The sequence below is a fragment of the Drosophila miranda genome, chromosome XL (genome assembly GCF_003369915.1).
Source record: "Drosophila miranda strain MSH22 chromosome XL, D.miranda_PacBio2.1, whole genome shotgun sequence".
NCBI lineage: Eukaryota > Metazoa > Arthropoda > Insecta > Diptera > Drosophilidae > Drosophila > Drosophila miranda.
This window is the reverse complement of record NC_046673.1, coordinates 14,782,362-14,804,399: the sequence shown is the minus strand read 5'-3', so window position 1 is coordinate 14,804,399 and position 22,038 is coordinate 14,782,362. Positions and strand designations below refer to the sequence as shown.

At 46.7% G+C, this 22,038-nt stretch overlaps 1 protein-coding gene and 2 long non-coding RNA genes across 4 annotated transcripts in view; 2 read left to right on the top strand and 1 right to left on the bottom strand.

Annotated features, from left to right (window-relative positions):
* Positions 1 to 1,556: 1,556 nt before the first annotated feature.
* On the top strand, positions 1,557 to 2,681 carry LOC108164878. 2 transcript variants are annotated; one of them, XR_004471197.1, is made up of 3 exons: positions 1,557 to 2,146; positions 2,208 to 2,326; positions 2,393 to 2,681. It is a non-coding gene; the product is annotated as an uncharacterized LOC108164878 (long non-coding RNA). The 2 variants fall into 2 exon arrangements; XR_001775922.2 differs by having other exon boundaries at positions 1,560 to 2,146; positions 2,200 to 2,326.
* A 1,707-nt stretch (positions 2,682 to 4,388) lies between these two features.
* LOC108164879 lies at positions 4,389 to 5,519 on the bottom strand. The gene is made up of 4 exons (XR_001775923.2): positions 5,134 to 5,519; positions 4,977 to 5,023; positions 4,805 to 4,923; positions 4,389 to 4,738 (listed from the first exon to the last, which is right to left on the bottom strand). It is a non-coding gene; the product is annotated as an uncharacterized LOC108164879 (long non-coding RNA).
* A 157-nt stretch (positions 5,520 to 5,676) lies between these two features.
* Positions 5,677 to 22,038, top strand: part of LOC108164876 (limbic system-associated membrane protein) — a 45,403-nt gene continuing 29,041 nt past the window's right edge. The window contains exon 1 of the mRNA XM_033393448.1: positions 5,677 to 5,695. The gene's annotated coding sequence lies outside the window, so the exon portion shown is untranslated. The remainder of the gene's footprint in view (positions 5,696 to 22,038) is intronic.

Genomic DNA, 22,038 nt, shown 5'->3' with positions numbered 1-22,038 from the left:
GGAGACAAGGACCCAGCTCAACTACACCACCACCGCCAGCCCATGCCCAGCTAGTACTTGAAATCAAAATCAAGGAAGTGACTATAATTTTGGTGTAGCATGTTGTCGGTACGTGTTCCAATATGTCAGCATCCGGTGATGGGTTTGCCACGTTCCCGTCCCTCTTTCGCTCTTTCGCCCCCTCTCTCTCTCTCTCTCTCTTTCTCTGCCTTGGTGATTTTGGGGCCCGCCTCCACACCAACTCACACCCGCTCACACGTGCACGCTCTGTTGTAGCTGCTGCTGTTCCGCTCCTTCTCCCGCAAGCGATATTTATATAAGGTGAGGAATACCCCCTCAAGTGGCATTTTTGTTGGTTGTATCTGCCATCTGGCCTCTTACCTTATACTGATGTACCTTGACTGCTGCTTCTGTTGCCGGTGCTTTACTGCTGCTGCTGCTGCTGCTACTCAGTCTCCTTCCTTTTCGCCCACACACCCCCTTCTCTGTGTGTGCGAGTGTTGAGCACTCTTCACTTATTTTATTGATGTTGTAAATTTCTGGTAATTGAGCTTAATTTTTATACACTTGCCCCACAGACCCACCCTCCCCCAATGCCGTTTGCCATCAGCCATCTTCGTCTTTGTTTTATGTTGATTGCTGCTTGATGGCAGTGGGAGAGAGAGAGAGAGAAATAGAGAGAGTGAGAGAAAGGAAGACACACTCACTGATTGTCGGTTGAGAGATTTTTGAGGTATTCCGTTCGAACATGTCTAGTGGCTGACCAGGAGCAAAAGTCGAGAGTCGCATGACGATTGATGATAGAAGATGGATTATGGAAAGGGGAATTAGTGGAAGAGTGTACCGAGGAACATTCGATGTTCAAAGAAGAGCACAGTGTCATACGAAGCTCCAAAAAGTGGACAGAGGAACACTCGAACGGAAAAGAGTCGAAAGGAATGTGGGTCACAAAATAAACCTGAGTGGAATTCAGGTCAAAGGTAGAGGAGCAAGTAATGGTACATTGCTTTTGTCTTTCTTTAATTGAAACTAAATTAAATAGTTTCTCCTCCTGCGTTTCCCCGCCGAGACCATTCTTATTTACAGTTTCTCGGTGGTGCTTCTATCCTTTGGTTTAGCTTTTGACATATTCCTTTATGCGTTTCCTACACTTCTTTCTCCCATTTGCGCCTTTTTCCTATTTTATGGCGATGGGAGAAGTGCACCCTGTCGGAGGAAAAACGCAAATAATGTCTATCGAAAACAAATCAATCACAGAAACTTCCTGTGTCTCCCTGAAGCAATCCAACACATGGAAATACGCGAATAAACCAACAGAAATACATTATTCTCGGATATAGAAATCCCAGGGCTTTTTCTCAGCTTTTTCTTGAACGACTTACGGCTGTTTCCTCCTTGCTGGATCGGATCAGAATGGTACACTCCGAACCTAGTGGGCGACTGGTCACCGAATTATTACCATAAGCCTACTGGTTACGACTCTACGAAGTTATTGTTGCCGATGATCAAACATCAAACGTAGATAGCCCCTTCCACTGTGTCAGTGTCGTTGTGTTGAAATTGTGTCGTTCAGAATTTCAGTCGTAGGGAAGCATTCACATGCTAAGGAGCTAGTTCCAGGGCCTGGGCTAAAGGCGGAGGGTGGAAGCCAAGCCGCCACTTCCACCCGTCAAAGCAATCAGTCGTGTGACTCTGTGCAGACGTGGGTGCCTGTCGTCCGGGAGAAGTTCGAAAGGTTCTGAAAACGGCCAGCCTTTTGAGGAGTTTAGCGTAGGATGCTGGTCAATGGCGAGATGTTTGCTCCTCCGTGGAGCAGCTAAGCGCCAGATCCCCAGGTAGCTGCTTCTTACGGCCGTGAATTGCAGATCGAAGTGGAAGGCACGGCGGACTCAGACTTGAAGATCCTCGCTTCGCACATTTATGACGGATAGGACACTTAAAAGTGATGAGTGGTGCCGCATCTGGAGGCTTGTGCTGGGGGCGCCTGTCATTACAAGGCAGTTCGAGCGGATCGCTCTTTCCTTGAGAGGTCTCTCTTATTGGAATCGATTTCGCACCTGACCGTCTGAGAGAAGGGGGATCAGAGTGTGGATCGATTGCAGGGTCCCTCATCCCCGACATTGTGGAGAAGTTAAATCTCGAGCAGGTAAGACGCGTCGAACAGCCCTTTCCGCCGCTTACAACGTCCTCACACCACAGAAGCACAGATGATTCGCTCGATTTGCTGATCGATCTTATGATATTTTGCCCAGTACTACGTTGCGACTAAGCCAGTGGGATTTTCTGTACTCTGCACTCTGCACTCTGCACAACTGCAATCGATGAGGTAAGTCCCTAGTCCTGAATCCCATATGCTATCTACATCCAAGCTAATCCCTACCTCTTTCCGCAGATCCAAGCAGAGCTCTACAACCATTCTCAAGGGCCCTTGTGGTGTTTTGTGGTGACAATGGGCTTTTGATATGTGCTATCCTTCCATGGTCAACGCTGAGATCTGCAGTTCAGCTTTCGCGTCTGCCCGGGGTTCCACGCAAGATTGCTTGAAGACTTGGGAACACTCATCGCGAGAGAGCTTCTATACCCGGGGATACCCCTCGCCTACGACTGCTGGCTCTTGTTGCTCCCGATACTGTGTCGAAGGGATATAAAAATTAAATGTCACTTTGGTTTTTACGCTCAGATCAGAGTTTTCTTCACATTTAATGGATATTTGCAAGCTTAGGGACTTCTCTAGATCGTTAATCAGTGGTTGCTTGAGCGTGAAGCTTATCCTGGAAGTGTTCTAGCAGAGTGCAAAAGAGATGCTCCAGTGGTAGCGATTCCCCACAGAATTGAAAGCAACACCCAGAGATTCGCCGGCAATCTCTCAAGGCATCTGCTGGAAGCCGGTGGATATTCCTAGGAGGCGAAACCTTGACCAGTGCGGAGTTCGACACAGTCGACACAATCGAGAGGGAAAGTTGTGGTGCAACCAACAAGCGTTTTTAATTGATTTCCCAACTAGAACTAGAGCTTCCTCTTCCTCATCCTCCTCCTCGGGGTCACCCACTCTTCGCCATCCACCGCTTTTATGTGTGGATGTGGACGTAAGTGTGTGTGTGTCTGAAAAGTTTACAATAATTTTTGAACATTCAATGGCCGCAACTAAAAACGCCAAATGCCATTGAGGGAATGAGGGAGTGGGGGGCCAAGGGTTGGCTGTTGGGGCTCAATCCACAACTGAGACCCTATCACGGAAAAGCGATGACAAAACAGGAATCTGGTCGGAAGGGGGCGATGAATGAATGAAAACTTTTCCCAGCATTTGTCTGCTGGCATATTTTGAAAAGCAGTTTTCGAAAATGCACACACACAGAGTAGGGAATACGAGTAGGGACGGACACACATGCGAACAAGCTGGGAGTTCAAAGTTCAACGCATGATTGTGGAAATGGAATTGCCAAAGTTGGTCAACGGAGGAGGCTGGTGGAGTGCTACCGAACGGGGCAGCCGTCCGTCCTAGGGCGCAAAAAAGTTGCAACAACATAAAATAGAGCAAAATAAAAGAATATATATTTGAATACCCTCGCGAAAGTAGATCTGTCTTTGACCAGATATTCTCAACGCAGCGAAGCCACCATCACCATCAAAAGATGAGTCGTCTATCTGTTTCCAGCCGTTGTGGTTTTCACAGACCCCTACGCCGTATACAGTACAGGTCGGAGCCGTCAAGATGGGATCCCTATACATTGTAGTGCTATCGGAACACTCTTGTTTTGAAAGATAGTCCGACTATATATCGGATGTGTGTAGCCAATGAGCCACCGATTCGCGAGGGTACGAAATGCCTCGAAACCCCAAAACCAGACTCCGTTGCTTCTACTTTTTTATATAAATATATATTTTTTTGGGTGACATTTTCTGCCTCCCCTTCCCTCAAGTTCTTATACTTTTTTGCATAATTTCCTGTTCTCCCTCGCTCTCGCTATCTCTGTTTCTGTCCTCCCACTTCTCCTGTTTGGTTTGTTGTCATTTTCGATGACAGTTTCGTTGGGGCTGCCTTTTGTCCACAGTGCGAGACAGCAGAATGACCAATCCCACCCACTGTCGTGCCCCTTCAATGGGGGGTGACACATGTGGGTCGAGTTGGGTGTCGTGGCGGTGGAGGTGGCGGAGGCGGAGGTGCACAGCTGTGTGCGAATCATTTTAATTTCATATCTGAATTCCAAAGTTCCTAATTGAAATTGCTCTGCGGCTCTCTCCAACGCAATGACGGTGGCAAAGAAAGCAAAGGAGGCAGAGAAGGAGTTAAGATGGTAACGAAGGCAGAGGATATGGATAAGAAAGTGAAAAAGAGAAAGGAGAAACACCCAACAGAAGATAAGATATAATAAAATACCACTGAAATAAGTGAATACGTATGTATGGCATCTATACAGTTTTGATTTTTGTATATAAATGCATTTAATTTTATTTTTATATCCCTTCGAAACAGTATCGGAAGCAACAAGAGCCAGCAGTCGTAGGCGAGGGGTATCCCCGGATATACATAGAAGCTCTCTCGCGATGAGTGTTCCCAAGTCTTCAAGCAATCTTATGTGGAACCCCGGGCAGACGCAAAAGCTGAACTGCAGATCTCAGCGCAAGGAGACGTTGGCAGAGATCGATCTCAAGCCACTTCGCACCCATATCAAAAGCCCATTGTCACCACAAAACACCACAAGGGCCCTTGAGAATGGTTGTAGAGCTCTGCTTGGATCTGCGGAAAGAGGTAGGGATTAGCTTGAATGTAGATAGCATATGGGATTCAGGACTCGGGACTCACCCTATCGAGTGCAGTTGTGCAGAGTGCAGAGTACAGAACATCCACTGGCTTAGTCGCATCGTAGTACTGGGCAAAATATCATAAGATCGACCAGCAAATCGAGCGAATCATCCGTGTTTCTGTGGTGTAGGGACGCTGTAGGCGGCGGAAAGGGCTGTTCGACGCGTCTTACCTGCTCGAGATGTAACTTCTCCTCCACAATGTCGGAGGTGAGGGACCCTGCAATCGATTCCATTAAAAAAGACTTCTCAAGGAAAGAGCGATCCGCTTGAACTGCCTTGTAATGACAGGCGCCCCCAGCACAAGCCTCCAGATGCGGCACCACTCACCACTTTTAAGTGTCCTATCCGTCATAAATGTGCGAAGTGAGGATCTTCAAGTCTGAGTCCGCCGTCCCTTCCACTTCGATCTGCAATTCACGGCCGTAAGAAGCAGCTACTTAGGGATCTGGAGCTTCGCTGCTCCACGGAGGAGCAAACATCTCGCCATTGACCAGCATCCTTCGCTAAACTCCTCAAAAGGCTGGCCGTTTTCAGAACCTTTCGAACTTCTCCCGGACGACAGGCACCCACGTCTGCACAGAGTCACACGACTGATTGCTTTGACGGGTGGAAGTGGCGGCTTGGCTCGACCCTCCGCCTTTAGCCTAGGCCCTGGCACTAGCTCCTTAGCATGTGAATGCTTCCCGACGACTGAAATTCTGTACGACACAATTTCAACACAACGACACTGACACAATGGAAGGGGCTGTCTACGTTTGATGTTTGATCATCGGCAACAATAACTTCGTAGAGTCGTAACCAGTAGGCTTATGGTAATAATTCGGTGACCAGTCGCCCATTAGTTTCGGAGTGTACCATTCTGATCCGATCCAGCAAAGAGGAAACAGCCGTAAGTCGTTCAAGAAAAAGCTAAGAAAAGCCCTGGGATTTCTATATCCGAGAATAATATATTTCTGTTGGTTTATTCGCGTATTTCCATGTGTTCGATTGCTTCAGGGAGACACAGGAAGTTTCTGTGATTGATTTGTTTTCGATAGACATTATTTGTGTTTTGTTTTTCTATACGTTTCGGGTCCTTCTTCGCCGCAGACCCATTTCATATGGAAATTTGCAAATTTCACTTGCACCTCTCACCTTAGCGTTCTTCTTTCCTTTCCAGCCTCTCCATCCAGGCGAATTCGGTTAGAAGTTTTGGCCTGTTCTTTTGTTGTTTCTGATTGCTTTCTAGCCCTGCAGCTGGCCCTCCCCCTTGAGCTCCGCTTCTCCTGGCGGGAAAACTCAATGCTTTTTCCAGCTGCCACTTTTTCCGTATGCATGAATAACAGTACAAGCAGAGGATGGGGACGAAAGTGCAGAAGGAAGCCGAAACAGTAACCAGGAATTCAAATTTTAAAGCTTTCGCTCATTTCACGCGTGATTTGCTCTTAAAGTGGAATTGACTCGCCCGGAATGGGTGGAGGAGGCGAGGAATAGATGGAATTGAGCGGAAATGACTGGAAATGGAATGGGCTGGGGCTCTGGCCCATCCACACACAATGCCTTCATCAACACAAAATAAAAACAAGAAGGGAAATGGTATGGGAGAATGGTAGGAATTAAAACGTCCAGTGATGATGGGAATGAAACAGGAAGGAGAAACAGAGAAGAAGGATTCAAAACGGAAGAGTATGTAAGGGAATGGAACGGAACACTTAGCCTGTCTCATCCCCCATCCTTGTGGATGCAAAAATAAAATAAAAGAGTGCAAAATTAAAAAGAAACCGAAACCACTTTAAAGTTCGCGACTGTTTCGGCTTAAACTTGCCCTTTGACTTGTGGCATTGGCATGTTGCATACACAACAGCATAAAGCATACTTTCCACACCATGCCATGCCACCCTCTGGCATAGCTAAAAGCTCAAAGGGAGCGCAAAAAAAGGTGGTGCAAAGAAAAAACAATGTCAACAATGTTGCACTAATTGCGTCACAGGAAGGCAACGGCGCGGCGGCGCCACTGCCAATGCTTGTGCTGGTGCTGGTGCCTCTGCCAGTCCACCTCCAGGCCACCTGCCCCACGCCCAACTGGTGTCATTCCTTTGCTGCATTGAATTAAGCAAAATTATTTTGTTCACTTGTTTTTGTGAGTCTGCGTCTGGTTCTGGTTCGGGGTCTGGTTCGAGGTCTGAGGGTGGTCTGGGGTGGACCCGCCTGGCACCGGAGTGCATTTGTGGATGTACAGTTGCCACCTCTCCTGTGGCTCCCTCATAGTGTTGGGATAGTGCTACAGTGGGACCTAGAGTTCTTCTACTGTGGTAATGCATCCAGTGGCGGTACTACTCCAATGAAGAACCAACCTCTACAGATGTTCCCGCTTATGTGTTCACGGTTCTTCATAGTCTGGTCTCCCTGCATTACCGTTGACTAGTTGACATCACGGCTTCTTCCGGCACTCCTTTCGTTTCTTACACTCTGCCATAAAATCGCTTGAAGGGCCGACCGACATTTGGCGACAACTGGCCAGAGGAGTATCCCATCCGCCATAAACCCTTTAGGAGAACGAGTATTTCGAGCAGTTTTTCCACTAAAGGATAACAAAGCCATGAAGTTCATATTGTGCATTTCATTTGGCTAATGTTCCTTCCTTGGTAGCTTGTGCCACCATCTGTATCCTAAGCATCCGTGCGCTCTGCTTTTGCCTCCATCTGAGGCATTCGGTCTTGAAGGGAGCGAGCGAAAAGAAAAACGAATTATACATTTGTTTTTGTTTGCATTTAACCTAATTTGGATCGCCGTTGGCCATTTACGCATGACAAACACGTCGCCTGGACAAGGGCCATAAAGGAATAAGGACACAGTTCCGCCTAAAATTATGCACCCGCACAAACACACACATTGAGGGACTGCTCTGTTGGCTGATGCAAATATTTATGACAGTGGGACACAATTTTCAAATATTTCTTTTCTTGTATTTCATTATTATTTTTTGAAACATTTTGAGGATTCCCAGAGCGTGTCTCTTATTGACTGTCTCTCTCTCTCTCTCTCTCCCTAATAACAATAATACAAATAGATTCGAAAATATAAACTCTCTGGGACTTTTCTTTCCCCCATCACAGCTCTCCCGAGTCTCTGCATCTCCGGCTTTGGTTTTGCTGCTGGCAATGCTATATTTCATTGGCCTTAATAGAAAATGCCATGCACGGCCCTGTCTGCTTCCCCTTCTGGACCAACACCCCAGCTTCCACTTCGCACCCGTCGTCAAGCGATTTACTGGGCTGCTTTCGTCACTGCGGTTTCAATATGACAATGGCCCAAAACGGAAATAGGAATGGTAAATGGAGATGGAGTTTGAGGTGGAGGTGGGGCCAAAACAAAAACAAATATTCCACTGAGAAAACGGCAAGTGTGCTCGAATGGGAAGTACCTTAGATGACGGGCATATTCATTTTCTCGAGGAATCTCCTCGATTCCTAATATGACGAAAACTTATTAGTCGGAATCTGTGGCCAATCCACCCTTCAAGTTGAGGCTAGAGGGTGTATATGTCTGACCACCATTAGGTCGTCAGGCGTGTCATTTTAAATAGAGTACGTGGCCACTCCTCAAACACTCCCCCATGACCACAGTCGTCTGAGGCAGCTCTCGCACTCTGCCCCCCAAGCGCCAATAAAATGCGTTAAGAAAAATAGTTGTAAAACGTTTGATGCATACTAAAATCGTTTGCAATTGAATTTGATGCTGTCCCCGGTCCCTGCGCCACGCTAACTGCTTACTGTCTACAGCTTACTGCTTACTGGCTGCTGGCTGCTGGCCACTGCTTGTAAGCAGTCTGATGCTTGATGCTGGTCGCGTTTCGCAGCTCATTACGCATTTCTGTTGTGGCTGCGATGGCTGTGCTGTTATTTGTGGTTTGTTTGCTTTTCGGTGGATTTGTGGATTTGTTAATCGGCGGCAAAAAGGGTGACCCCAACCCCTCGCTCCCATCCGATCTGTGTCACTCGCTGTCTCCCCCCTCATTCCAGTATGGCGCCATCCATGTCTGGCTTAAGCTACAGCTCAGCAAAGTGATTAAAAAGCGGCAATCGCAGATATCTGCCACCCTATTTCTATCGCTATGTTCATGTTTGCGGTGGGTATACCCTTTGCTGTGGATGTGGGATAATCTCACGACTGTATAGATTATGTACAAGAGCCCTACAAGAGGACCTTAAAAAGATCTACTGTGGAAGCAGAAGTAACATATGGCCTCTAGGTATATACATAGGTATATATCCGTATAGTGGTAATACGACAATGTTTAAGTGCAAGCTCATATACATTTGAACTAATCCTTGGCCTAAGTTTCGGCACACCTACAAGAGTATTAGAAGTGTCGGTTCGCTAAATAGAATCCCAATTGTTTTCCACAAAGTTTTTTTGTTTGCTTTTGGACGACAGTAACCTTTATTACACACAAAGGCTGCTCTGCTGGGTGTTGCTTGCCTCTACGGCAGCAGTCAACAAGCGTATCGCGTTAAGCAGTTAAGGTGTTTCCACTTTGTTTGGACAAAGGCAAAAGTTTCCCCAGACTCGCTCCGAACTTTGCCTAAACTTAACTACTGGCAGGCAGCAGTGAATATTGGTGGCAGTAGTGCGAGCACCCACTGATAGCAGTGCCCTCCTCCGAGCAGCAGTAATTGTGGCAGTAATTAATAAACTGTCATATTTACGAGCGTTGGCCAGCTTAAAGGGGGCATGGCACATGTGTTGGCCCCGTTTCGGGTGCCTGGCTCCCCTAATTGGTTCAGCATTAGGCGAAAGTGAATTATTGATGGCTTAAGCAGCGCTTGAGGCGGGCTCTTCTTTTGTTTACAGCGGCAGACATTCAAGAAAAAAGCCAAGCAAAATAAGGAGAGCACCGAAAATTCCTTTTTAAATATGATCGAATAATAGCTCCGAGACCGAGGTCGTGCCCTCAATTCCGGCAAATGTTGCAGGGCCAAGCTGTTGTGGCCTCTCCTGCTGCTCCTGCCATTCCCCCCCCCCCATAACTCCTCCAGCATGTGCGGCCCCTTCTCATGGTTTACTCCTTCGAACTGGCGTCAGTCATTTATGACGAAGCAATGTGTTTTTTTTTTTCAATCCCCCGTCCCTTCGAAGGGTGGCAAGTGCTTGTGTGTGTGTCCTAATGAGCGGAATGCAGACACAGACAAGGACACAGTGTGAAAAGTGGGGGGGGCAGGGAAACAGAAAGCTCCAGTAGAATATTTTCTCCCTCACACAGTGGCTTGGAATTGAAATTGGAATACACTCTTTTGTTACTGCTTTAATCCATTCCAAAATCCATGCAGATATCACATTTATTTCGCAGAGTCTCTGTTCTTAACCATTATGCTTGTCCTTGGATGAGTAAGTGCATTGTATATTCAAATATATTTCCATATTCATGGCCCTTGTCCCACTGTGCATACTTCTGGCATTGCAGAGGTTAGAGGGGCCGGGGCCAGGCCAAATGGTTGTCGTAGCTTTTGCGTATAAACATTTGGGCACATTCCGTTCAAATTATTTGCGCATTCGAGCAGCTGTAAACGATTACGCTGCCAATGGAGAAAGAGGAGGAGAGGGGCGAAAGGCGGAGAGTACCGATGCCGCGACTGGCTCTGCTCTACAAATACTTATCGACAGGCAAAAGGGCTATAGCCACTCCATATGTGTCTGTGTGTGTGTGCTCGTGGGTGTGTTGCCAAAATGTTGCCAATTGCCTGTGTCTGTGTGCCCGTGTGGCTGGTGTTGCATGGGAGCGACTTCCTCCTACGCGCTCTTCGAACATTATTGAGCAGTCTATGCGCCACATTGCCCTACATTGTGGAAGAGCTACAATGGAGAAGCACGCCTAGAAGAACCCACGAATACCCTGCCCCCACCTACGGTTATTGTTACCTTATTCGAAAGTAAAATCGACCGATCATATAGGGTATAGTAATTGAGTCTCAGCAGTTCTGTTTTAATTACTTCTTGAAACAAAATAGAAGCGTCAGTGCAAAGTTCCAGCCAAAAAGGTTCACAAGACAGAGTTCAAATCTGGATATATTCCTGCCCTTTCCACGATGCAAGCTTTTGGCGAAAGGTGTAACACTTTCGAAAAGGGTATAGAAAGTGAGGGCACAGAGCCACATGCGTAGAACCAGGGCACCAGAGCTATCCCCCTTCACCATTTCGCAGCTGCTTGCTCCCCTTCTCTAGTTCTCTTTCTCCATCTTCTTTTTATACCCGGTACTCAAAGAGTAGATTAGATTTGTGGTGAAAGTGCATGTGTGTAACGCCCAGAAGGTAGCTCTTCCGCTTACTCATTCCCTCTCTCTCACACACTCTTCCTCGTGCAGTGTGCGCCCTCTGGCGGATAGCAACACCCTGACTGAGTACCGGGTCATATGCATATGTAGAGACGCAGCCCTAGCCGCAGCTCACAACATCCCCACTCGTTCTTTTTCCTCTTCTTCTGTTCGTGTTTTGTTCTTGTTTCTGTTGCTTTTGGTACTTAAGTTCGACAACTCAATAAAATGTGCTTTATGGCTGCGAAAGCAAAAAAACGAGAGAGCAGTACCAAAAAAGAAGAAGCGAACATAATAATGGGTCACAGCCCCTGTCTAGGCCTCTGCCTGCCAGCCCAGCCCTCGAGCACCAGCCCACTGCAGCAGTCATCACAGCTGCTGCTCCAACTTCAACTCTGCCCCTAACAGCGACCCCTTATTCTGGGGGTTTCTGCGTTCGGGTTCCATTGGCAAATTGATTTGCAATAATTTAAGTTTTTTTTCTTTCCCCTCCCCATTTGGTGTTGCTGTTTCTTTAAGTGAGAAAATCGTTTTATGATAACATTCCCTTCTTTCCTTTTTTTTCTCTAAAATATTAGGTTTCTTTTTTTCTTCCAATGTTTGTTCTCCCCAGCTCTGGGCTCTGATTGAGTTTGCCAAATATTGGGCATCTGGTTTTGGAGTCGACAGTACGAGCGTTTAGTGGGTGGCATCAAATAGAAAACTATGTGACTGCGAATCAGAGGTAAAAATCAGAGCAGGCGGAATATTCGATGATAAAATATACAGGAACTGATACAGGAGACCCCGATCTGCAAGGGTACAAACAGCTTTGACAAAAGAATTTTTAATATCTCTCTAACTTTGGAACAAGTTTTGCGAGAGCGAGCCGGACGAGCGATGCGAGTGAGCCGGGGGTTGACGAACAAGCGCAGCGAGTAGCGCACTCGCTTGTCCCCTAGACTTAATACTGATTTTAACTGAATATATGCACCAATTTTTACTATATCTGAAGTGTGCACATTCGTTAAATGTTGGCTTAACAGCTGCAATGAATGATATGAGGCTCAGCTATATATTTAGGAACAAACTTTCAGCCAGACGTTTGGCAACAATTTGGGCCCAACTCGTGACATGCTTCTCGGCAGTGCCGCCGACGTTCCCTCATGGATGCCTAACCACGGAATCATTCACTGGGTTCCTTAAAAAATGTTGTGAAAGGATCGAGTCTCTTCCATTTATTCTCCAGTTCATTTGATTGCCTTGGCCAATTATAAATAGTTTTTGTATATTATAAAAATTAATTGATTGCCCCGAAAGTTGGCCTCCATCTTCGGTGAGGGCTTTAAAGGTATACAAGTCCCTACCTGAGTTCTAAGATTAAAGGATTACCACGCTATCATTTGCGGGAAGGTGTATGAAAAGCGTTAAGCAGAAGGATTCAGATTTGGACACGTCCCGCCGATTGAGGGTCTAGGGTCTAAGGGTCCAAGGCAGCGAAAGGGGGCACAATCGCAGGCACGGAGGAACTTAAGCGTTACCGCCAGGACAACCGACGCGTCGGCTGAAAGTTGCAACTTTCATGGCGGCGGAGATAAGGAAACTTGCAGCAGCGCCTTGTTGAACTTGAGACTTAAGTCGCGTTGCGGGTGAAACAGCAGAGGGCAGAGAGCAGGCCAAGCCGTCGACGTCGACAGAGACAGAGACATGGGTAATTAATCAAATGCGCGTGATTATCGCACCAAGGACAGCAAAGGAGGAGAGCTGGGAGTGAGAAAGAAAGCCAAGGTTGCTCTGTCACGTGTGCGTGTCCCACTCTCTCTCTCTCTCTCTCTCTCCACGTCTGTCGTCTGTCTGTCTTTCTCTCTGGCGTGTGTGCGTGGCTTCATTCAAGTGTAACGAAAGCAAATATTAAAACATATTTTAATCTAGCAAATGCTCGGCTCTGCCACCCCCCTTTGGTGTTGGCTGGTAAATAATAAATTTATCATTTGTCAGCAGTTAAATGCTCCGAAGTAACCGTGCAGAGAAGGACCGTACCCGTACCCGTACCCGGGCACGAACCCGGACCCGGACCCGGGCAACGAATTAATAATTCATTGCGTATATGAACATCGCGCTGCCACACTAGAGCAGACACACACACACACACACACAGCAGAAAACTGTCACACGACATATTGACACACACACACACACACACACACAGAAGGAAGACAGAGTGTGATAGTGGGTGAAGGGAGGGGGGGAGGAAGCTACATCCGGTCGCACAAATATATGTCCGTATATAGACATTTGCAGACAGACAGCCTGCCCATTCAGTTGTAATAAATCGTCAAGTTTATGTTTGAAGTGTTTATTGAATCCCTGATATTACACGCGTCGACAGGGGGCAGAGGGAGTGGCAGGCGCAGGGGGACAGTGTGGAGTGGCAGATGGATAGGAATAGGGTTAGGGATAGAGTAGGGGGTAGGGGCAGAGAGAGGTAAAGCAAAGGCAGTCAAAGCACAGCCAACAGGAAAAGCAGTGCAGCAGAGCAGAGCAATGCCCAGAGATGTTGTCAGCAGCCAAAGGAGTAGAAGAGGCAAGAAATTCGGGGCCCAAAGGACTATAAGAAGCTGTTGGCCAGTACAAGATGCACGACGAGGAGGAGTAGGAGATCAGAAGCAGTGGGGAGTAGAATTTAAGAAGCAGCGAAAGCTGTTGAGCTGTCTGGGGTATTCCCGTAAGTGCGGAACTTGAACGTGTAATTTTATAGAGTTCAATCATACTTCGATTGCAAATGAATCATTAAGAATATTTTTTAATAACATTAATGTGTATTTCTTTAGTTTTTCTATGAGTTTTCATTAACATCTGGTGCTCTCCAATCGAACAGCGATTCAACGGTTTTACCCTTACGGGAATGCCCCTTCTGTACTATGGCAGGGAGGGGAACAGCCGTGGAAGGGAAAGGAAGGGTCAGCTTCCATTTACACTGCTGCCACGCCAGGCACAAATATTGATTGAACGTTGAATTGGCCTTGTCTGTGTGGCGCACAGGCCACCCACCCACCCAACTCTTGCTGGTCGTGCTTCCCACTGCTGACCCACACACTTCATCACCTCTCGGCCAACACCCCAATCCCCCCTCATATTTGTTGGTATTTCCCGTTACATTTGTTTGGACGGCTCAAAATGTCTTGTGTGATTTTTTTCGTAAATCCTTTCAACGTGTCGTCAAAATGAACGGGGCGACAGAAGGAAAAAAGCCAGAAAAAATCCAGAGAAACCGTTAAAATATTTGCACAGACTGTTCGGCACACCCCCACCCCACCCATCCACAGATCATGTGGAGTTACTTTTGGATTTGTTTGACATTTGGCCGTGCGTGCGTGATGAAGGGAGATCTCTCTCCCTGGGGGCTGGGAATTGCTTGCGATATGCCTAAGACAAATATTGACAGAAATACTTATCAACACACGTACATATACGGAAGAGTGTGGCAGTGGGATGGGGATGGAGATGGGGATTCCAAGTGAGAATCATCCGCCTAAGTGTCAGCTTCTGCTGTTTGCCAAAGCAAGTGATTGCTGTTTTCCCCTTCCTGCTCCATCACCAGTGCCTGACAGTGTCGCCCACTATTTGCACCTCTTTTTATCCGACTTTTGGCCACAACCTTGGTCGACTATTTTTGCGCAACAAGTAGGAGAAAATGTAGCTAAAAGAAGTTCCTGACTTAAAGCATATCTAATCTGATTCTTGGGCGAACGCATCCTTCGCAGGATAATCCTTGAGGCCAGCGGTTGATTCTTGATGAGCAGCGACATGGTTCAAAGAAATCAGAGAAATTTGGAGGCAGAAGTCCTAGCTGCAAGAATACCGTAGTAGAGTAGAGTACTAGGGTAACTACCCTGCTTACTCGCAGTGACTGGATAACAATTACACCACAGCGCAGTGCATCTTGGCCCAGGGAATCTGCCACCACACCTTTAATCATCGATGCATGGTGCAGTGGACATACGTGGACCTTGGATAATGTCCTGTGGCAATATATACTTCACATATAGCATCTTCTATTTCCACATCAATATAACACCTCACTGTTTTGGTTGGGTTCCTTGAAAACCACACTAAAGTATTCATATTTATTTTTAATAATGTGCTACGAGTCTTAAGATAATATAATTGCCAGAATCGTGGTTCTCCATTAAGAAAACAACTGCCGATCCTGGGTGATGGCGCAGGAGAGGTCTCGGATAGGCTACGGACGGCCTCTGACCTCATGGATATCCGCGCGCCTGCTTGCTGTACTTCTGGTAGAAGGCATTCGACACGATAACGCGATAGGTACGGATATGCGTGGACTTGCTGCACCACGGCCAGGAACCTCTAGATGAGGCTCGACAACACCTTGCTATCCTTTTTGGGCGAGTTTTGGTGCTTTTCCGGCATTGGGATTGGGAGAGAGCATGCTAAGGTATTTTTTTTTTGTTGACCCAGGACCCATTGTGTCCCATTCAGCAACCATGAGGAATGCACTGGCTGAAACTGTTGCATTTGAAATAGAACCGATGCTGCCCAGTTGCGGTGGCCCCACAAACACCCACACGCGCGTATATTTGTATTTGTTCTACAGATGGGTGGATGTGTGCATAAATCGTTGGCATCAGCTGTTAGCGACCAGTGGCCGGGGCTCAACACTTTCCCTTTTCCAAAAGGAGTGGAGTAGAGTAGAGTGGAGTGTAGTGTGTGTAACCGCAGAACGTGGCTTAGCTTTGCATACCCTTTGCCACCACTCTGTTGATCCCCTCGAATAGAGGTACCCTCTGCTGAGTGTATGATTAGCACTATACTCGTATGAGCAGAAGATTGTCAGGCGTAAAGCAGGAAGTACACGAATGAAATAATATATTAGAAATATTCTAGGGGATTTAACGTTCAGTATAGTCCTGTATAAATATGAATATTATATTATATTTGAATCATAATATTAACAATTGATTGGTAGGGTATTTAAGAGGTACGATTAATCTGCAGTCAGGTTTCTTTTCTTGTTGCTTCTGCACCTGCTTGTTCTTCTTCCGCCTCCTTAGCCTCCTTCCACTGCCACTTGAGGGGGCAGCAGCCCCGCGTGTAGTCCATTAAATGAAACTCACTTCATATTGTTAGGCCCGACTCTCGACTCCTCCTCCTCCTCCTCCACCGAGACTGTGCTGTGTGGCATGCCACACGGCCTGTGCGCCTGGCCTGGCCTAGCCTGTGCTCCTGCTGTTTGTTCGTGTTGTAAATTAAATGATTTTCACGCCACGCCGGAGCGGACCACCAGAGTCCGGAGTCCACAGACATGGACCAGAGCGTAGCAGGCCATTTTTATGTGTTTGTTTGCGGCGGCCGCGTGTGGCACGTTGGCCTCTGCCATCACACACACCCACACACACCTCTGTCGCTGCCTCCCCGCGACTGTAGATGCCACACAAGCTGCCCTGCCTTTTTGGCCATGTTTTAACGTTAATTCATGGTCGTGTTTTTATGTTGCACTCGCTGAACGTTGAGGCACTGGCAATGGCAGTGGCAGTGGAAGTGGGCCAGGTGGCTGATCCTGCGGGGGGAGCGGGTGGCAGGATGCGGATGGGCCAGCCCGCGTCGCCTTTATTGGCCATTGGCCCGTTGACGGGAAAAGTGTTTGGTAAATAAGCAGATTTTCTCTTGTCTTTGTTAGCCCCCTCCTCCCCCTGCTTCCCACCCCTTAATGGAATGGCTTTTGTATGGCTTACCTGACCGCCAGCGCATGATGGCAGATGACTTATTTAATTAAATCAGCTTTCGCTCCGCAGGCCTTAAAATATTCGCAGCGACATTGCTTCTACCACGAATTTCTATCCGGGTAATACCATGGCCCCCCTTCCGGACATCTAGGTAATGCCGGGCATCCTTTTGTGGGTAATCCACCCTCTGTTCTTGCGGCTAAGTCGCTAACTAGGCAATGATGGCCATTTTAGGGCCACCAACAAATCTCCACGCAGATGAGTGAAGAATTCCAGGGATTTGAGTGAAAGGAAATAGGTTTTGATCTCCTGAAGTCCCCCTTGCCACCCTTGCCACCCCCAGCACTTCAACATCCCCTCAACCCCCTCTGTATCTACAGTCTCTCTGCACAACTTGCAACATTGCTGCAACAGCTGCCCCCAGAGAAGAGAAAGGATGAAAGCAGCGCCACACATTGTCAGGCCATGTCACCAGGGGGCGTGGCAATAGCTTAACGATGCCAACTAACACATGACAGTGAAAACTCTGTATTTTAATCACCCTTAGATAGTGGAACACACAACATGGTGGCACATGAAATGCTCTATTGGGAGGCAACCACCAGAGAGGAATGGGCCCTCTACCGATGGGTGCAGAATGCACTGAATATCCCAGCTGGGACATTCCGCTTAGGACATCTCTGGGAAAAACGATCCTTCGAGCAGATAGTAATTCCACGATCAGACACATCTCCAGGGGCCTTGGTGTCCGTCCCACAGAGAGCTTACTGTATCTAAGGCACAGGGGAGAGCACACTCGAAGCTCTGAAATGCATAAATCTCGCACAATAAGTTTTTGAGCAGGACACAGAGAAGAGAAAGCCGGTGATAGAAAGAGAGTGTGTGGGCGAGCGTCAAAAAGCGCTCAAAGCTCCAAAAGCAGCAACGCAAATGACACGAGCCATGGGAATCTCCAAAAGGGCAGAGCATCCAGAATATGGAGCACAGAGTGAGTGAGAGGGGGCAGGAGAGTGGGAAAGTGGTTGAGCGGTAGGACACCGAGAGAACAGAGCACTGAGAACGGGTAACGGCACAAAAATGCCCTTATCAGTTCCTGTTTCCTGTCGAAAGTTTTCATATTTTTCGAGCGAGCGCCGCCGCCGACGCGGCCAGCAACAACAATAAAAGTAAACAGCAAACGACGACAGCAGCGCAGCAGCGCAGCAGAGCAGCACAGAAGCAGCGACAGAGCAGCAGAGACATGAAGCGACAACAAAGCAAAGCACACGGAAAGTGTTGCTATTTTTTTCGTTCTCGTTCTCCTTCTTCATCTTCCTCTTGCCGTATACTCTATGCAGAGGGTATTCAGGTTTTGGCATATAAAACACACGTTAGCGGAGCCCTCGAACACTCTCCTGTGCGCTGTACAAAAGACGCTGCCGATCTCCGATCTATAGAGGAATCGTCTCATGGGATATTGTATGGAGATCCACAGAATTAACAAAGTATTATCGGTAAGCAGTCCTCAAAGATTTCCATTGTTTTGTTTCCAGTCCTACAAAGTTAAAAAATTAATTTTTGGTATATAATCCTATTATTTTGCTATATTTTTATGCATTACTGTATACACCTTCAAGACAACTTATGAAACTGACCTGCTGTTGCTATTATTTTGTCCATGACTGTACAAATCTTTTAGTCTTGTTTCGCAGACTCACTTTTGACCAATGACCAATGACTAACAACACTGATAAGTGTTTATTATTTCAATTAGCTGATACAAATCTATATATAGATGAATGTATGCACATCATATAGTATAGTCCTCAGTTTCGAGGATATAAAGTTTAAACAAAGCAGAAAATAACATTGATAAACAAATTATTCAAGAATACGAATATAATGTGATATTATATTTGTATTAATTGTTAATGTGCCAAAGAAGATACATTTAGTGTAACTCTTCAATAATAAATTTAAATCATAAATCTCTTTAATCTTGGAACCAACTAAAATGAATAACCATCGGTTGACTATGATATATGATATTTAAAAGCTTTCCTAGGAATTCATAAGCTCAAAATGAACCTTGCCGAGGAACATCCTAGAGAAAAGCAGTGTTTTCATACAAAATTGAGTAAATATTCATTATAAAGGATCTCCGAATACATTCTAAAGGGTAGCGCAAGGTTCGGTTCTTAAGCATAAATTTTATTTTTTTTTGTTATGTGAAGCTCCAGCTTTTGATTTTGAGGGGGAACCATTGGGTGGGGTGGGTGCTGGCTGGTGGAAGAGCCAGAGAGCCAGTGTAACCACAATAAAAAGCAGGAAATATTTAAACATTTTTCTTTTAGTTTTGCATGGAACGAAAGAGTGGAGTGAACGAGAATGGGTGGGTGCACGGGGCAGTGGAGTCTGGAGGTTGGGGCAGGTTCTGAAGCTTGAGCTGGAGCTGAGGGACACAACCGTTTTCACACTTATTGTCAGATTTTGTTTTGTGTTTGCGGTCGCCGTTGCTGCCTCTCTGCCTCACTGCCGCTGCCTGGCGTCGTTTGGTGTGAAATGACGCACAGCCGAGATAACACGTCGCTGTGTGCTACAAGCTGCAGCCGTTTTTTATGTTGCAGCTGTAAATGTGGCTACAAAACGGGTGAACACCCACCACCCCCACCCCACGAAGGATGGGGATAGCGGCAGGACAGGATAGAGGGACAGAGCGAGCACATGGAGCTGTTCTGCTCTCAATTTGTTGTGCCTTTTGTCTGCTCTGATGACGTTCTTCAATTTACAGGATATGTTCATAATTCTGTAAGAGGACACATACAACCACTCAACATTTATGCCCCGTTCCGCCCCCCACCCCCCGTAAAGCCGTTAGTCAAGAGGCGAACGCCAAAGGCGTGGGAGTGGGTGAAAGATGGAATATGGTTGCACGATAACAGGGGCACTCATCAACGACAATCCTTAAGAGCAGAAGGAAGTCAAAGAGGTAGAGAAGAGGTGGAAGTTACCCCCCAAATGAGTGAAAAGCGATTGATTTATTCATAAGTACCTATTACATAAATCAACTTTTTTGAACAATCGAATGAATAGTCGACCGCCATCAATACCAGTCGGATAATAGGTGGATAAGGCAGGGATTGGCTTGGCCTTACATTGTGGAATGGACACATGGCTAACAGATTGAGTAAAGGAATGTAGTGGATAGTAGGGAGAGATGACAGTGGAACGATGATCCTCCAGGGCTCTGGCTGTGGTATGTTGGGAGTTAGCCAAGAGGAATCGCAAGATGGTATCGGTATCGGTAAAATTACCTATTTTTGATGGTGTCTCTGTTTCTGTGTCACAAGTGTCTCCATTTGGGCATCCACCAACAAGAAAATTCATTGAAAACACCATTAACTGCTCCCCCAATCGATTCAGTTGAGGAAACAAATTAAGTTCTCATTATTGTGGACTGCTTCCAGGAGTTTCCAATCGGGGATAGCAAATATCTCAGTTAATATGCAATTTTGTGTTTGATAAAAACCCATACTTGTACAATTTCATTACCTATCGATCCTGAGGTGTGTGTGTGTGTGTGTGTGTGGCACGTAGCACGTAGTGTTGTCTGAAAAATATTGAAAAGTGGGTGTTTGTGCGCTTGAATATGATTTTACATGTGTCTAAAGGAGGTGTGGGTGCGAGTGTGGGTGTGGCAGAGGGAATGATGGTTCCTGCTCGTGTTTGACAATAAGTTTCAATTCCTTGTGCGTGTGTGTCTCACTCTCTCCCCCACTCTATCACCGTGTGTGTGTGTGTGTGTGTGGGTGTGTGTAATGTGAGCAACACTTATCAAAAGTTTGTCGCTAACACATGCAAATTGAAATGTGCGATTTACACACGCCCACACGTGCACACTGCGGCACTCGACACTCGGCACTCACACTCGCATTCGGTCACACTGTTGTCACTCGTTGCTGCTGCTGCTGTTGTTGTTGTTGTCGCACACGTACGCGACACATGCAGCTGGCTCCTGCTACTGCTCCTGTTCGTCCTTGTCTACATGGCCTCCAACTTTCGCCTGCTTTAACACCTAACAACCAAAGAACAACTTGCGCCAAACGTTGTCCTTGCTGTCCTTGTAGACGCTGCATACTTATTATTGCTCCAGCAGGTGTTTGTCATAGCGAGAGAGAGAGGGAGGACTTTTTCAAATTCAAAATTCACATACACCTGTCCCCAATCACAAACTCCAAACCTGAAACGAAGCCGGGTTCCCCATTCAGGCTCCATCTCTAGCTCCTTCTTTTGTCGGGTAGGACTTTGAACACGAGTTTTAGAAACAAAAGTTTTTGGTTTTGGTTTCTTCGGCTCTTGTCCCGGAAGTTTTCTTGGAATAGAAGAGCACAGTGGGAAGGATTAGTTAACCATACACACACACACACACACACACGCCCGTACATACGAGTGTGCACGGATGACAATAATCCCTGAATGAAATGTCCTCTTTGCAATTCAACGTAACTTTTTTGTCTACAACTCTTTTGTTTCAAATATACTCGCACACACCTGCAATATATTGACTCTGGAGTAGGATTTCTTTCATAATTGATCTTCGATTTTTGAGCTTTTTGGAATCTCCTTTCGGTTCGGCTTGAGAGCATATTTTAGGATACATTTTCGAATGAGTAAAAGCGATGTCTATCAGTAGGTAGATGTTCCAGGGTATTTCCACTTCGTCAAAGCCTTCTTTCAGCCTTTGGCTGTTCCTCTGCCACCACCCCACCTCAGAGCACTAGTGCGGATCTAGTGCGGATAATTGCAGCTCGTCGAGTGTGGAAAGTTTTTCGAATCGCAGAATGATTTGTTGCACTGAGAGCTGTGGAGTGGAGCAGCTGCAATTCATTTAACCGAATCTGGTAGTAAAAATTGCATAATTGCATCATTATGCCCCGCCCCCCAGCCCCCCAGCCACCCAGCTAACCAGCCCCCAGCCGGATTCGTAATTGAGTTATTAAGCACAAAAGTTGAAGACACCCAAAAACTCTGGCAAAAGAGGCTGGATCCAACGATGGCGGGCTGCATTCACTATTTAAGATGAGTGGCACCCGCTGACAAGCTAAATACGAGAGGCCATCCCCCGCCGCAGAATATCTAACGTCTATTAGATAATTAAGCCACTTTGTGGCAGGTTTGACAGGCCTGACTTTGGACGTGTCATCAGCCCCAGTCTCAGCCCCAGCCTCGGCGAAAGT